Here is a 14,436-nt window from a genome sequence, read left to right on the forward strand (position 1 = left end):
CGACGACGGCGATGGGGGTGTCGCGAATGGCGGCGACGATTCTGATGAAGATGATGACGATGCGAGCGATGCGTCCATGGACGATGCAGTGAGCGATATCTCGGGCTGATCCCATATTCTCCTGCTATTTTATTCTGCATGCAAAACTCGGGCGTGGCCCTTGGAGAATTTGTAAGAGCATTTTGAGAGGGGGAGCCCCTCGTGTAAGCAAATCGCAGTTTTTACTTTCCTATGCGATGTGGGTATGTGTCCTTGTGAGCTCATGAAGTTGGGGGTGAGTTTCCCGACATGGTTTACCTTAGTCAGCGCCAACTTGGGGCTGGGTCATGAGGCGACGAGTTCCTGAGAATCCTGCGGAGCTTATCGCCCCGTTGGAGGGGGCCCCGCAAAGGGTGAGCTCCAGGCGTAGTGCTAGCACGTGCTTTGCGCGGCCCGGCTCGCGAGGAGCTTTGCGAGGGAAAGGCGATGGACGTAAGTCCCAAACCAAACAAGATCCAGAAGGCGAGAAACGACTCAAACGAGAAAAGGCACCCCCCGCGCGCATCGATAAAAAATCAGCTTCGACTTAAGTCCAGAATTAGAAAGCAAAGCCATAGAAATAGAGATCCGAAGGAAAAGGAGGTGTCTGACACCTAGTCTAGTCTTCGGGTCTTCAAATCTTCTCGCCAATGCGGAGCTAAGTGCTGTCCACTAGGTGTGGGTGGGAGCCCCAGGGCCTGAGGCCGGCGCTCCTTAGACTCCGAGGCGTGTACAGCCCCAACTCATTATTACGTGAGAGTGTCATGGCGGCAAGCTTCACAGGCACTAGGCCTTCTTCACAGGTACCGGCCTTGCTTCATATCGCCAGACGAGGGCCCCGCCTTGCGCCACCCTTGACCTTCTTTGAGGCGACCGGAGACCAGGACGACACAAAGGAGGGAAAGAGGACGCCAGTGGTTCCCTCGGTGACCACGGGTCCTCTGCCGGGGAAGGGTCGTTGAAGCCACCCCGGCGGAGGGCCTACCTCCGGGTGCCCCTAGTTTCGCGTGCCTTGGGGAGGGACCTTGCTCCTGGCTCCCTCCCGGCGGCCCCCAGTGTGTCTCCCTTGTTGAAACGGGTGCCGCTGTTCCAGGGTCGCCGACCGATGCTGCAACATGATTCATCTACAGCCCATGGTTAGCATAAGCCTGTTCCTGAGAGGTTAGCGGTACCCTGTAGTTGTCGTTGCCGGCGTGATCACTGTGGTTCTCCACTGTCTCTTGGAAGGCTTCGACTCCTAGCGCCTCTTCTCTCCAATCTTCTCCAACGAATGAGCCGATGTCATCCTCTGGTGCGTACCCTTGGTCCATCATGCGGGGCACGTAGGCTTCCGGGGCCGTCACCTCGAACACCTCGCCATGGTGCCCCACGTTCCATGTTGCTCTGTCCATGATGGTGTCTTGGGGATGATAATACGGCATCCGACCGGGACCATGGGGGTGACGCTTGCGCTCGTGTTTGTCGAGGGCGGCATGGGGGGGGGGGGGTGGAGCCCCCAACGCCGCAGGCCGTGCTGATGTTGACGAAGCTCCCGTATGTAGGCGATGGCGCGCAGATGTGGTGAGGCTCGCCGCGCGACCTTGCAGTGGTCTGGGGGGGGAGTTGATAGGAGAAGGGTGGCGCTCCCGATGTTGCTACGTCCAGCAATTCAGCTACACGCTCAAGCAGCGTGTCCCGGCCGCTCTCCATCAGCCTGCATCGCAATAGCTCCCTTGCCACAGTGAGTGCCGCCCACATGATCGCTTGCTCCCGCCGTGAGTGCGGCGCTGTTGCTGCGGCGTGACTCGCTACTCTCGCCGCGGCTCGTACTTGCCGCGGGGTGAGGGTGGATGACGCCTGGCCACGCTGTCCATGCCCGGCGGAGCTTGGAGGTGCTCGTGCCACTTGGGGTGCGGGGTCGAGACCTTCATGGGCAGGCGGCGCCGTCTGGGCCGGCCAGGCTGCCCAGCGGTCGGATCCGGTCCTTGGGTCGCCAGACATCGTAGCCGGTGAATGTCGAAGAGCTGATTGGCGGAGAAGAAGCTCCGGTGCACCCCTACCTAGCACGCCAAATGTCGGATGTGGGGTTCCGGCTACCATTAAGGTTCGAACACTGGGGTGCGCGCGAAGTCTTTCCCTCCTACCGATCTACGCTCTAGCTCACTAAGATCTTGCGGACGAACTCGATGAACTCACAACACAGAAAGACATGAGGTTTATACTTTCGGGCCACTGATGTGGTGTAATACCCTACTCCAGTGTGGTGGTGGTGGATAGCCTCTTGGGCTGATGATGAACAATACAAGGGGAAGAACAGCCTCCTGAGGTTGAGGTGTTCTTGTACGTATGAACTTGTGGGTGTAGATTCCCTCTAGCTAAGATGAGGTCGAGCCCCCTACTATGGTGGTGGCTAGCTCTACTTATACAAGCCCTCGTCCTCTTCCCAAATATTGAGCGGGAAGGAAGCCAACAATGGAGGGCTAATTTGAAGGGGGACAGCTAGTACAAGCTATCCTGACAAAAGGTAGTCTTCGCCTCCACATAGCTCTGGTGGTGACGCCGTCTTGGGCTCCACGATGACTTCCGTCTGGCAGTCCATGGTCTTGGTCTTGTTGCACGAAAATGGCAACCTTTGCCTGAGGCCTCGGTACTCCGCGGCTGCGCTTGCCTCCTTTGCACCAAACAGGAAACAAGGACGCTGTGCACGCTCGCGCCTGCCTGGTGTCGATCATCATGGCTCATGTCACGAGAGTCTCGTGAGGTTCGCCTCGCCTTGATATCTCCACTCCTCGTGAGCCACTCCACAGGAGGTCTTGCGCCGTTCACCTCGTGAGGGTCTTCGATGCCTCGTTGGTGAAGATGGGACATACGGCTTGTTGGCTCCGCCACGCCGCAGGCCGCAGGCAGGCAAGTCTGGGGACCCCCATTCCCAGAACGCCGACAGGTACTTACCCAATCACCATCGGATCACCTGCCTTGGCATTACGACGGGGATGGTACGACGCACTTTCTTCACGTCCGTCTTGCCCTGCCCTAGCGGCGCCTGCACCACGCACTTCACGAGGAGCGGAGACCAGGACCTCCTGTGGAGTGGCTCACCAGGCAGGCTCACGAGGAGCGGACATATCAAGGCGGGGCAAACCTCGCGAGGCTCTCGTGACGTGAGCCATGACGATCGACACCAGCCGGGCGCCAGGCGGGTGCCAGCGCACGCAGCGTCCTTGTTTCCTCTTTGGTGCAAAGGGGCAAGCACAGCCGCGGGGTACCGAGGCCTCGGGCAAACGTTGCTATTTCGGTGCAACAAGACCAAGACCATGGACTGCAAGATGGAGGTCATCGTGGAGCCCAAGACGGCGTCACCACCAGAGCATTGTGCATGCGAAGACTACCTTTTGTCAGGATAGCTCGTACTAGTTGTCCACCTTCAAATTAGCCCGCCATTGTTGGCTCCCTTCCCGCTCGATATTTGGGAAGAGGACTAGGGCCTCTATAAGTAGAGCTAGACACCACCATAGTAGGGGGGAAACCTCAATCTCATCTTAGCTAGATCGAATCCTCAGACACAAGTTCATACGCACAAGAACACCTCAACCTCAGGAGGCAGTTCTTCCCTTGTACTGCTCATCATCAGCCCAAGAGGCAATCCACCACCACCACACTGGAGTAGGGTATTACACCACAACGGTGGCCCAGACCAGTATAATCCCCGTGTCTTTCTGTGTTGTGAGTTCGTTGAGTTCGTCTGCGAGATCTTAGCGAGCTAGAGCGTAGATTGGTAGAAGGGAAAGACTTCGTGCGCACCCCAGTGTTCGAACCTTAAGGGTTAGTCGAAACCCCACATCCGACATTTGGCGCACCAGGTAGGGGTGCACCGAAGCTTCTTCTCCGCCAATCAGCTCTCCGACGTTCACCGGCTATGATGTCTGGCGACCCAAGGGCCGGATCCGACCGGTGGGAAGCTTGGCCAGCCCGGACGGCGCCGCCAGTCCATGAAGGTCTTGACCCCGCACCCCAAGCGGCGCGGGCACCCCCAAGCTCCGCCAGGCATGGGCAGCGCGGCCAGGCATCATCCACCCTCACCCCGCGGCAAGTACGAGCTACGGCGAGAGCATCGAGTCACGTCGCGGCAACAGCACCGCACTCACGACGGGAGCAGGCGAACATGTGGGTGGCACTCAAAGTGGTAAGGGAGCCGCTGCGATGCAGGCTGATGGAGAGCGGCCGGGACACGCTGCTTGAGCGTGTTGTTGAGCTGCTTGACGCAGCGGCGTCGGGAGCACCACCCTTCTGCTATCGACTCCCTTCCCCGACCACTGCAGGGTCGCGCGGCGAGCCTCATAACACCTGCGCGCCATCAACTACGCCCGGGGGCTTCGTCAACATCAGCACGGCCGGCGGCGTAGGGGGATCCAACCCCCCTTGCCGCCCTCGACAAGCACGGGCTCAGGCGTCACCCCCATGGTCCCGGCCGGATGCCATATTGTCATCCCCAGGACGCTATCATGGGTGGAGCAACATGGAGCGTGGGGCACCACGGCGAGGTGTTTGGGGTGATGGCCCCGGAAGCCTATGTGCCCCACATGATGGACCAAGGGTACGTACCAGAGGACGGCATCGGCTCATTCGTTGGAGAAGATTGGGGAGAAGGGGCGCTAGGAATCAAAGCTTTCCAAGAGCCAGCAGAGAACCACAACTATCGCGCCGACGACGGCAACTACAGGGTACCGCTAACCTCTTAGGAACAGGCTTATGCTAACCATGGGCTGCAGATGAATCAGGTCGCAGCATCGATCGGCGACCCTGGCACCGCGACACCCGTTCCAACAAGGGAGACACGCTGGGGGCTGCCGGGAGGAAGCCAGGAGCAAGGCCCCTCTCCAAGGCATGCGAAACCAGGGGACACCCGGAGGTAGGCCCTCTGCCGGGGTGGCTTCAACAACCCTTCCCCCGGCAGAGGACCCGTGGTCGCCGAGGGAACCGCTGGCGTCCTCTTTCCCTCCTTTGTGTCGTCCTGGTCTTCGGTCGTCTCAAAGGAGGTCAAGGGTGGCGCAAGGCGGGGCCCTCGTCTGGCGATATGAAGCAAGGCCGGTACCTGTGAAGAAGGCCTAGTGCCTGTGAAGCTCGCCGCCCGTGACACTCTCACGTAATAATGAGTTGGGGCTGTACACGCCCCAGAGTCTCAGGAGCGCCAGCCTCAGGCCCCGGGGCTCCCTTCCACGCCTAGTGGACAACACTTAGCTCCGCGCTGGTGAGAAGACTTGAAGACCCAAAGACTAGACTAGGTGCTGGACGCGGCCTTTTGCTTTGGATCTTTCTTTCTATGGCTTTGCTTTCTGATTCTGGACTTAAGTTGAAGTTGAATTTTTATCAATGCACATGGGGGTGCCTTTTCTCGTTCGAGCTGTTTCTCGCCTTCTGGATCTTGTTTGGTTTGGGACTCACCTCCATCGCCTTTCCCTCGCAAAGCTCCTCGCGAGTCGGACCGCACAAAGCACGTGTTAGCACTACGCTTGGTGCTCACCCCCTGTGGGGCCCCCTCCAACGGGGCGATAAGCTCCGCGGGATTCTTAGGAACTCGCCGCCTCACGACCCAGCCCTAAGTTGGCACTGAGTAAGGTAAACCACATCGGGAAACTCACCCCCAGCTTCATGAGCTCACGAGGACACATACCCACATCGCATAGGAAAATAAAAACTCCGATCTACTTACACGATGAGCTCCCCCTCTCAAAATGCTCTTACAAGTTTTCCAAGGGCCACACCCGTGTTTTGCGTGCAAAATAAAACAATAGGAGAATATGGGATCAGCCAGAGATATCGCTCGCTGCATCGTCCATGGATGCGTCACTCGCATCGCCATCATCTTCGTCGGAATCGTCGCCGCCGTCGGCGATGCCCACATCGCCTTCACTGACCACGTCACCTTCGTCTGCGATGGCCACCACCCCATCGTTCTTCGAGGTGAAGGCCCTGACCAATGCGTCGACATGGTCCTCTACCCAACACGCCAGGTCACCCCGGACGGCCATGGATACGGGGGCAATGATGGCATCGAAGTCGAAGTTGGGGTCGTCGCTCAGAAGGTGGCTGAAGACACGGGAGAAGGCGCGCTGAAGCAGGCCATGACCCCTCTCCTCCACAAGCTACCGAGCTCGGGCAGATTGAGCCTCCAGGCGCGTCACCACCTCGGTGAAGAAGGTCAGGTGACTGGCGTAGTCACTTGAGTGAGGGGTCAGGGCGTTTTCGTCGCAGATATAACCCAGGGCGGTGTTGGCCCTGTTCCGAAGGTCTTGAAGCATAGGAGCATGCTCACACTCCAGCGTTCGGCGTTGAAGCTCTTCCTCTCTGTTTTGCAGAGCGATGGCCTCGGTGTCGTCAACTCGTCTCCGGAGGGAAAGCAGCTTGGCACGGGCGGAGGCCAAGTCCGCCTGCGCCATAACCAAGGCGGCGCTGTGGCCTCCGCACGCCTCTCGGCCTCGTCCAGCCTGGGCCTGAGGGCGGCGGCCCTGCCCACACCCTCCTGACCGGTGAGCTTCAGCTTCAAGTCATACCTGCCCTCCAGATCTGCGCAAACCACGGCCGCCCGGTGGTTGATCTCCTCCTCGACTCTGGCCTCGCGGGCCCCGACGGCTTCCTCGGCTTGAGCGACTTGACGCTCCCTCGTCTCCACTCGCTCGAGCTCGAGGCTCCGCTCCACGGCCTCCAGGGCCAGTGTCTCCTCGTGCCGTCGGACCTCCTGTCCCTCCGCTGGCGACCCCCTCATCGACGCAAGGGCGGCCTCACGCACCTCGACCTGCTGCTCAAGGGACGCGCTCCAGGCCTGGAGCTCCCACACGCGCTCGTCCGCAGCCTCGCGGCGGCGATCGGCCTCGTGAGCTTCTTCCAAAGCCGTGAGCGGGCCTCATTGGCAATCTTGAGGGACGCCTCAGCCTTCGCGTTCTTGAGGTCGCGATGATAACGTCCAAGGTTGATGGCCACTCGTAGCTTGCGCCGCTCCTCCACCAACCGAAGACCATCAGCCTCAAGACGTGAGTCGACACAGCAAGCTCTTCACCAAGGCGGTTCATCACGCCCATGGCCTCCTGGAAGAGCTCATGGCGGACCATGCTGCGCCCGTGCTCGAGCTCGAACGCTCACCCCACCTCGTCCTCCGCTTCGGGGGCTGCGGGTGGAGCATCAAGTGGCACACCACCTCCTGGTTGGGGGCTGGGGGATGGCACGGCCCCAGGCGCCAGCTGACCCTAGCGAGGGGCCCGAATCGAACAAGGCCCGCTGTTTGAAGAAGACTTCAGGATCGAGGCTAGCCAGCTACCAACCGTGACCAGGGGAGGAGCCATTGGCACGCCTGCTGCGCTCCGAGCAAGGCCGCGAAGGAAGGACGGCGAAGGCACAAGCTTGGGGCGCCTTGATAACGGACCAACTCCCCTGGCTGACCCCACGCCGTGGGCAGCGTCTGAGCCTGTGGCGCTAGAGCTTGGCGGGCGTGATGGGACGAGAGGGAGCTGCTTCTCTGGAGATTTCGCGGCCTTAGCAGAAGGGGACCTGAGGGAACAATCGTCAGGAAAGGAAGGCGGCACATAGAAGATCACCAAGATAAGGTACTTACTCATCAATGGCGATGTACTTCTGTCGCTTCAACGGTCCGAAGATGCTGCCGCCGCTAGGGGATCCCTTCCTCTTGTGGATCTCCTCGAAGTCCACACAAAGGCGACTGAAGCGCTGGATGTGATGGCCGGAGCGCGCGGAGCCGAAGAAGAACCAAGAGGGATGGCTTCAGGGGAGCTCGGCTGCGGCGAACAGCCCAGCTCTCTCTCGCTGCGACCTCCTGAGGCTCCTAAAGCCTCAGCCCCGGGAGCCGCATGCCACATCTCATCAGCGACCGACACCTCAGGAGGGGCGTCACAAGCTCCCAAGGATGACGCCCCTGGATCACCGCTCGGCATGTGCTCCTTAGGACCTAAGCAGCCAGCCCCCGTTGCAGCTCGCTCCCCCGCACCATCACCTGGGGCGAGCTCGACACCGACGACGAGGATGGGGACCACGATGACGGGATTCTCGCGGGGCCCCACCAAGCCAATTGGGCGCAGCCCCCACTCATCAAAGGGAGACATGTTCGCGGCAAACGTGACCTTGTTCTCGCTGCGGTACAACATGCAGATTTTCTTGGGCATCTCGTCCGGCAGAGGGACACCAGATAGAACCGTGAGCACAGTTTGCCGTGCAGCAAGAGGAAGCCCCTCCTCCTGAAACCTCATGTTGTCCTGCCCGCTGAGCAAGGCCCACATCAGGCGGGAATGGCACTGAAGCAGAGCAACTCAGCGCCTGACAAACTCCCTCACCACCATGGGCGCAGTCACACCAAGGTCCTTCAACCACGGCAGCCTGGCCCAGACGGGGGCAAGGCAGGGGCTCACGAGCCTCTGGTGACCCCAGCCGGAGTTTGGTATGGCAGGCCCCACCGGAGCTTGGAGCAGAGGGTTGAGCACGCCAGCATAAAAAAACACCCATCGCGTGTGGAACTCGCTTGCGGATGAAGGGAGCTCGAAGTCGATCCCCATGCATGCCGTCGCAGCCACGGCCTGGAAGCCCGCACACCCTGAGCTCTGCCGGGCACCAGTGAGATGTAGCGAGAAGAAGTGGCGGAGGAGCGCCATGGAGGGGGTGATGCCCACCATGGCCTCACACACGAAGGCAAAGACGACAAGAAGGGTCATAGATTGAGGGTCGAGATGGAGCATATGGATCTGATAGTGCTCGAGCACCGCGTTGAAGAAGGTGGAGAAGGGAGGAAGCGGGACAGCCCAGAGGGCATCAATGAAGATCGGGATCTTTGTGATTGCCCGAGCCATGCTGGAGCGAGACGCAGACCAGGCCGGCATCTCTCCCCACTCGTTGAAGCTGGAGGCGAGCATGGGGCACACCTTGCCCATGGCCTCGTCGTTGAGCACCCAAGGCCGACTGAGCGCCGTCTCAAAGGATGGACGCGCAATTGGCAAGGACAGAGGTTTCTTCCCCTTGTCGGCTTGTTTCGGCGCCATGGCGGTGAAGCAGGCGGAACACTGGTCGGATTGGGAAGGCGGAGCAGGGCGTCGAGGAAGCAAGGAGATTGGAAGAGTCAGGCGTGGCGAAGGAAGAATAACTGTGTAGGCCGCAGGGGCCGCATAGCCAGACGGATTCAAAGGGAGCGTGGGGAAGCGGAGACGCCCACGTCCAATCAACCGCCATGCGTCAACCAAGGCCGCAGGCTTTTGGGGGCCCGCGGTGCTCCGAACTTGACCCTTGGCTTCGCCACGAAGCCAAGCCCATGCGCACCTTGGGCCCGGGGGCTACTGTCGGCGTTCTGGGAACGGGGGTCCCCAGACTTGCCTGCCTGCGGCCCGCAGCATGGCGGAGCCAGCAGGCCGTACGGCCCATCTTCACCAACGAGGCATCCAAGACCCTCGCGAGGGGCCAAGCCTCACGAGGCGGACGACGCAAGACCTCCTTTGGAGTGGCCTGGCCAGGCAGGCTCACGAGGAGCGGAGATATCAAGGCAGGGCAAACCTCGCGAGGCTCTCGTGACGTGAGCCATGATGATCGACACCAGGCGGATTCCAGGCGGGCGCCAGCGCGCGCAGCATCCTTGTTTCCTCTTTGGTGCAAAGGGGGCAAGCGCAGCCATGGGGTACCGAGGCCTCGGGAAAAGGTTGCCATTTCAGTGCAACAAGACCAAGACCATGGACTGCAAGACGGAGGTCATCGTGGAGCCCAAGACGGCGTCACCACCAGAGCTTTGTGCAGGCGAAGACTACCTTTTGTTAGGATAGCTCGTACTAGCTGCCCCCCTTCAAATTAGCCCGCCATTGTTGGCTCCCTTCCCACTCAATATTTGGGAAGAGGACCAGGGCCTCTGTAAGTAGAGCTAGCCACCACCATAGTAGGGGGGAGACCTCAATCTCATCTTAGCTAGATCGAATCCTCACACCACAAGTTCATACGCACAAGAACACCTCAACCTCAGGAGGCAGTTCTTCCCTTGTACTGCTCATCATCAGCCCAAGAGGCAATCCACCACCACCACACTAGAGTAGGGTATTACACCACAACGGTGGCCCAAACCAGTATAATCCCCGTGTCTTTCTGTGTTGTGAGTTCTTCGAGTTCGTCCGCGAGATCTTAGCGAGCTAGAGCGTAGATTGGTAGAAGGGAAAGACTTCGCGCGCACCCTAGTGTTTGAACCTTAAGGGTTAGCCTGAACCCCACATCCGACAGTACCTTTTGTTGATTTCCAACTGGCGCTTCGTTGTATTTCTCTTACGAACTCTTCGCGGTGTGCAGGACGCCCCTTGACTTGGCGCTTGCAGCCACGGTGACTGATACGTCTCCGTCGTATCTACTTTTCCAAACACTTTTGCCCTTATTTTGGACTCTAACTTGTATGATTTGAATGGAACTAACCCGGACTGACGCTCTTTTCAGCAGAATTGCCATGGTGTTGTTTTATGTGCAGAAAACAAATATTCTCAGAATGACCTGAAACTCCACGGAACATCTTAGAAAAAATAATAAAAAATCCTCGCCAAAGATGAAGACCAGGGGGCCCACACCCTTCTCACGAGGGTGGGGGGCGCGCCCCTACCTCGTGGGGCCCCTGGATACCCTCCGACGCCAACTCCAACTCTATATATTTGCTTTCGGAGAGAAAAAAATCAGAGAGAAGAAATCATCGCATTTTACGACACGGAGCCGCCGCCAAGCCCTAAAACCTCTCGGGAGGGCTGATCTGGAGTCCGTTCGGGGCTCCAGAGAGGGGGATTCTTCGTCGTCGTCATCATCAACCATCCTCCATCACCAATTTCATGATGCTCACTGCCGTGCGAGAGTAATTCCATCGTAGGCTTGCTGGACGGTGATGGATTGGATGAGATTTATCATGTAATCGAGTTAGTTTTGTTAGGGTTTGATCCCTAGTATCCATTATGTTCTGAGATTGATGTTGCTATAACTTTGCTATGCTTAATGCTTGTCACTAGGGCCCGAGTGCCATGATTTCAGATCTGAACCTATTATGTTTTCATGAATATATGTGAGTTCTTGATCCTATCTTGCAAGTCTATAGTCACCTACTATGTGTTATGACCCGGCAACCCCGAAGTGACAATAGTCGGGACCACTCCTGGTGATGACCATAGTTTGAGGAGTTCATGTATTCACTATGTGCTAATGCTTTGTTCCGGTTCTCTATTAAAAGGATGCATTAATATCCCTTAGTTTCCAATAGGACCCCGCTGCCACGGGAGGGTAGGACAAAAGATGTCATGCAAGTTCTTTTCCATAAGCACGTATGACTATATACGAAATACATGCCTACATTACATTGATGAATTGGAGCTAGTTCTGTGTCACCCTATGTTATGACTGTTACATGATGAACCGCATCCGGCATAATTATCCATCACTGATCCGGTGCCTACAAGTTTTCTATATACTGGTTTACGCTTATTTACTTTCCCACTGCTGCTGTTACAATCACTACAAAATACCAAAAACATTACTTTTGCTGTCTTTACTTTTGTTGCTACTGCTACCACTATCATATTACTTTGCTAGTAAACACTTTGCTACAGATACTAAGTCTCCAGGTGTGGTTGAATTGAAAACTCAGCTGCTAATACTTGAGAATATTATTTGGCACCCCTTGTGTCGAATCAATAAATTTGGGTTGAATACTCTACCCTCGAAAGCTGTTGCGATCCCTATACTTGTGGGTTATCAAAACTAATTTCTGGCGCCGTTGCCGGGGAGCATAGCTCTATTCTTTGAGTCAATTGGGATTTATATCTGCTGGACACTATGAAGAACTTGAGAGACCCAAAAACCAAGATCTATCCCTCAACTACGAGGGGAGGTAAGGATCTGCCATCTAGCTCTGCACTTGAGTCACCTTCTGTTATGAGTAAGTTTGCGACACCTACACCTGCTTCTGCTATTCGTTCTGATATGTCGCACGTTATTGATGATGCCACTTCTACTATGCATGATACTTATGATGAAACTGCTTCTATGCCTGATACTACCGTGCCCCTTGGTGAATTTCTTGATGAACAAATTGGTAGGGCTAGAGAAAAAGAAATTATTGAATCTGAATACGATGATGATAGTGATGATGAAATGATGCTTGTTATTCCTGAGGGTTATCTTTTTGATATGGAATCTTCTGCCACTATTTTAGCTTGCAAAGATAGATATGAGCTTAAGAGGTTATTAGTTAAATGGAACAAAGAATCACTTAGAGATAAAAATGAAACCCAACCCTGCTTTTGCTACTTCACCTATATGTGTTCCTAATAAGGATTATGAATTCTCTGTTGATCCTGATATAATTACTTTGGTTGAATCTGATCCGTTTTATGACTATGAATGTGAAACTGTTGTGGCACATCTTACTAAGTTAAATGATATAGCTGCCCTGTTTACTAATGATGAGAGATCGCGTTACTTTTATATACTCAAAATATTTCCGTTCTCATTAAAGGGCGATGCTAAGACATGGTTTAATTCTCTTGATCCTGGTTGTGTGCGTAGCCCCCAGGATATGATTTATTACTTCTCTGCTAAATATTTCCCTGCTCATAAGAAACAAGCTGCTTTGAGGGAAATATACAACTTCGTGCAAATTAAAGAAGAGAGTCTCCCACAAGCTTGGGGAAGGCTTCTCAAGTTGCTTAATGCTTTGCCTGATCATCCTCTTAAGAAACCTGAAATACTTGATATCTTTTATAATGAACTAACCGATGCTTCCAGAGATTACCTGGATAGTTGTGCTGGTTCTCTTTTGAGGGAAAGAACACCAGATGAAGCTGAAATTCTATTGAATAATATGTTGACAAATGAAAATAATTGGGCACCTCCTGAGCCAACTCCTGCTCCAATTACTGAGCCTATTCCTAAACCAACTCCGAAGAAGAGAGGCAAAGAAATCTATGAAAGAAAAAGGTATTAAAGCTGAAGACGTTAAGAATTTGCCTCCTATTGAAGAAATACATGGTCTTAATATACCGCCCGTCGAAGAAACATATGATCTCAATTCTTTATTTACGGAAGAACCTCCTGATCCCGATATCCCGACACAGGTAGTAAAGGTAAATTCTCTCTATAGATATGATAAAGCTGAAGTCCCCCCTACTAAAATTGCTAGTCAGTGCTTGGATGAGTTTGATAACTTTATGTTTAAGCAAGACGACTTCAATGCTTATTTTGGTAGACAATTAAAAGAAAATGCTTATATGATTAGACGCTTGGGTGATTATATGGCTAATATTAAAGGTGAACTTAAACTTGTTAGCAAACATGCTTCTATGGTTACCACTCAAGTAGAACAAGTACTTAAGGATGAAAAAGAAGTGCTTGATGAAATGCATAGTAAGAAAAATGATTATGCTGTTAGAGTGGCTACTAGAACTGGTAGAATGACTCAGGAACCTTTGTATCCTGAAGGCCACCCTAAGAGAATCGAGCAAGATTCTCAAAGAAATAATATTGATGTTCCTAGTTCTTCTAAAAAGAAGAAGAAGAAAAATGATAGAACTGTGCAAACTTCTAGTGAACCTATTGCTGAACCACCTGATAATCCAAATGACATTTCTATGTCTGATGCTGAAACACAATTTGGTAATGAACATGATCCTAATGAAAATATTAATGATGATGTTCATGATGATGCTCAACCTAGTAATGACAATGATGTAGAAATTGAACCTGCTGTTGATCTTGATAACCCACAATCAAAGAATCAACGTAATGATAAAAGAGGCTGTGTTGCTAGGAAACATGGTAAAGAAAGGGAACCTTGGGTTCAGAAACCCATGCCTTTTCCTCCGAAACCATCCAACAAAAAGGATGATGAGGATTTTGAGCGCTTTGCTGAAATGATTAGGCCTATCTTTTTGCGTATGCGATTAACTGATGTGCTCAAAACAAATCCTTATGCTAAATATATGAAGGATATCATTACTAATAAAAGAAAGATACTGGAAGCTAAAATTTCCACCATGCTTGCTAATTATACTTTTGAGGGTGGAATACCAAAGAAACTTGGAGACCCCGGAGTACCTACTATACCTTGCTCCATTAAAAGAAATTATATTAAAACTGCTTTATGTGATCTTGGAGCGGTGTTAGTGTTATTCCTCTCTCTTTATATCGTAGACTTGACTTGAATAAGCAGACACCTACCGAAATATCTTTGCAAATGGCTGATAAATCAACTGCTATACCTGCCAGTATCTGTGAGGATGTGCCTGTTGTGGTTGCAAACGTTACTATTTTAAAGGACTTTGTTATTCTCGATATTCCCGAGGATGATAGTATGTCTATTATTCTTGGAAGACCTTTTCTTAATACTGCAGAGGCTGTTATTTATTGCAACAAAGGCAATGTCACTTTTCATGTTAATGGTAA

Source organism: Triticum aestivum, chromosome 4A (genome assembly GCF_018294505.1).
Source record: "Triticum aestivum cultivar Chinese Spring chromosome 4A, IWGSC CS RefSeq v2.1, whole genome shotgun sequence".
Classification (NCBI taxonomy): domain Eukaryota; kingdom Viridiplantae; phylum Streptophyta; class Magnoliopsida; order Poales; family Poaceae; genus Triticum; species Triticum aestivum.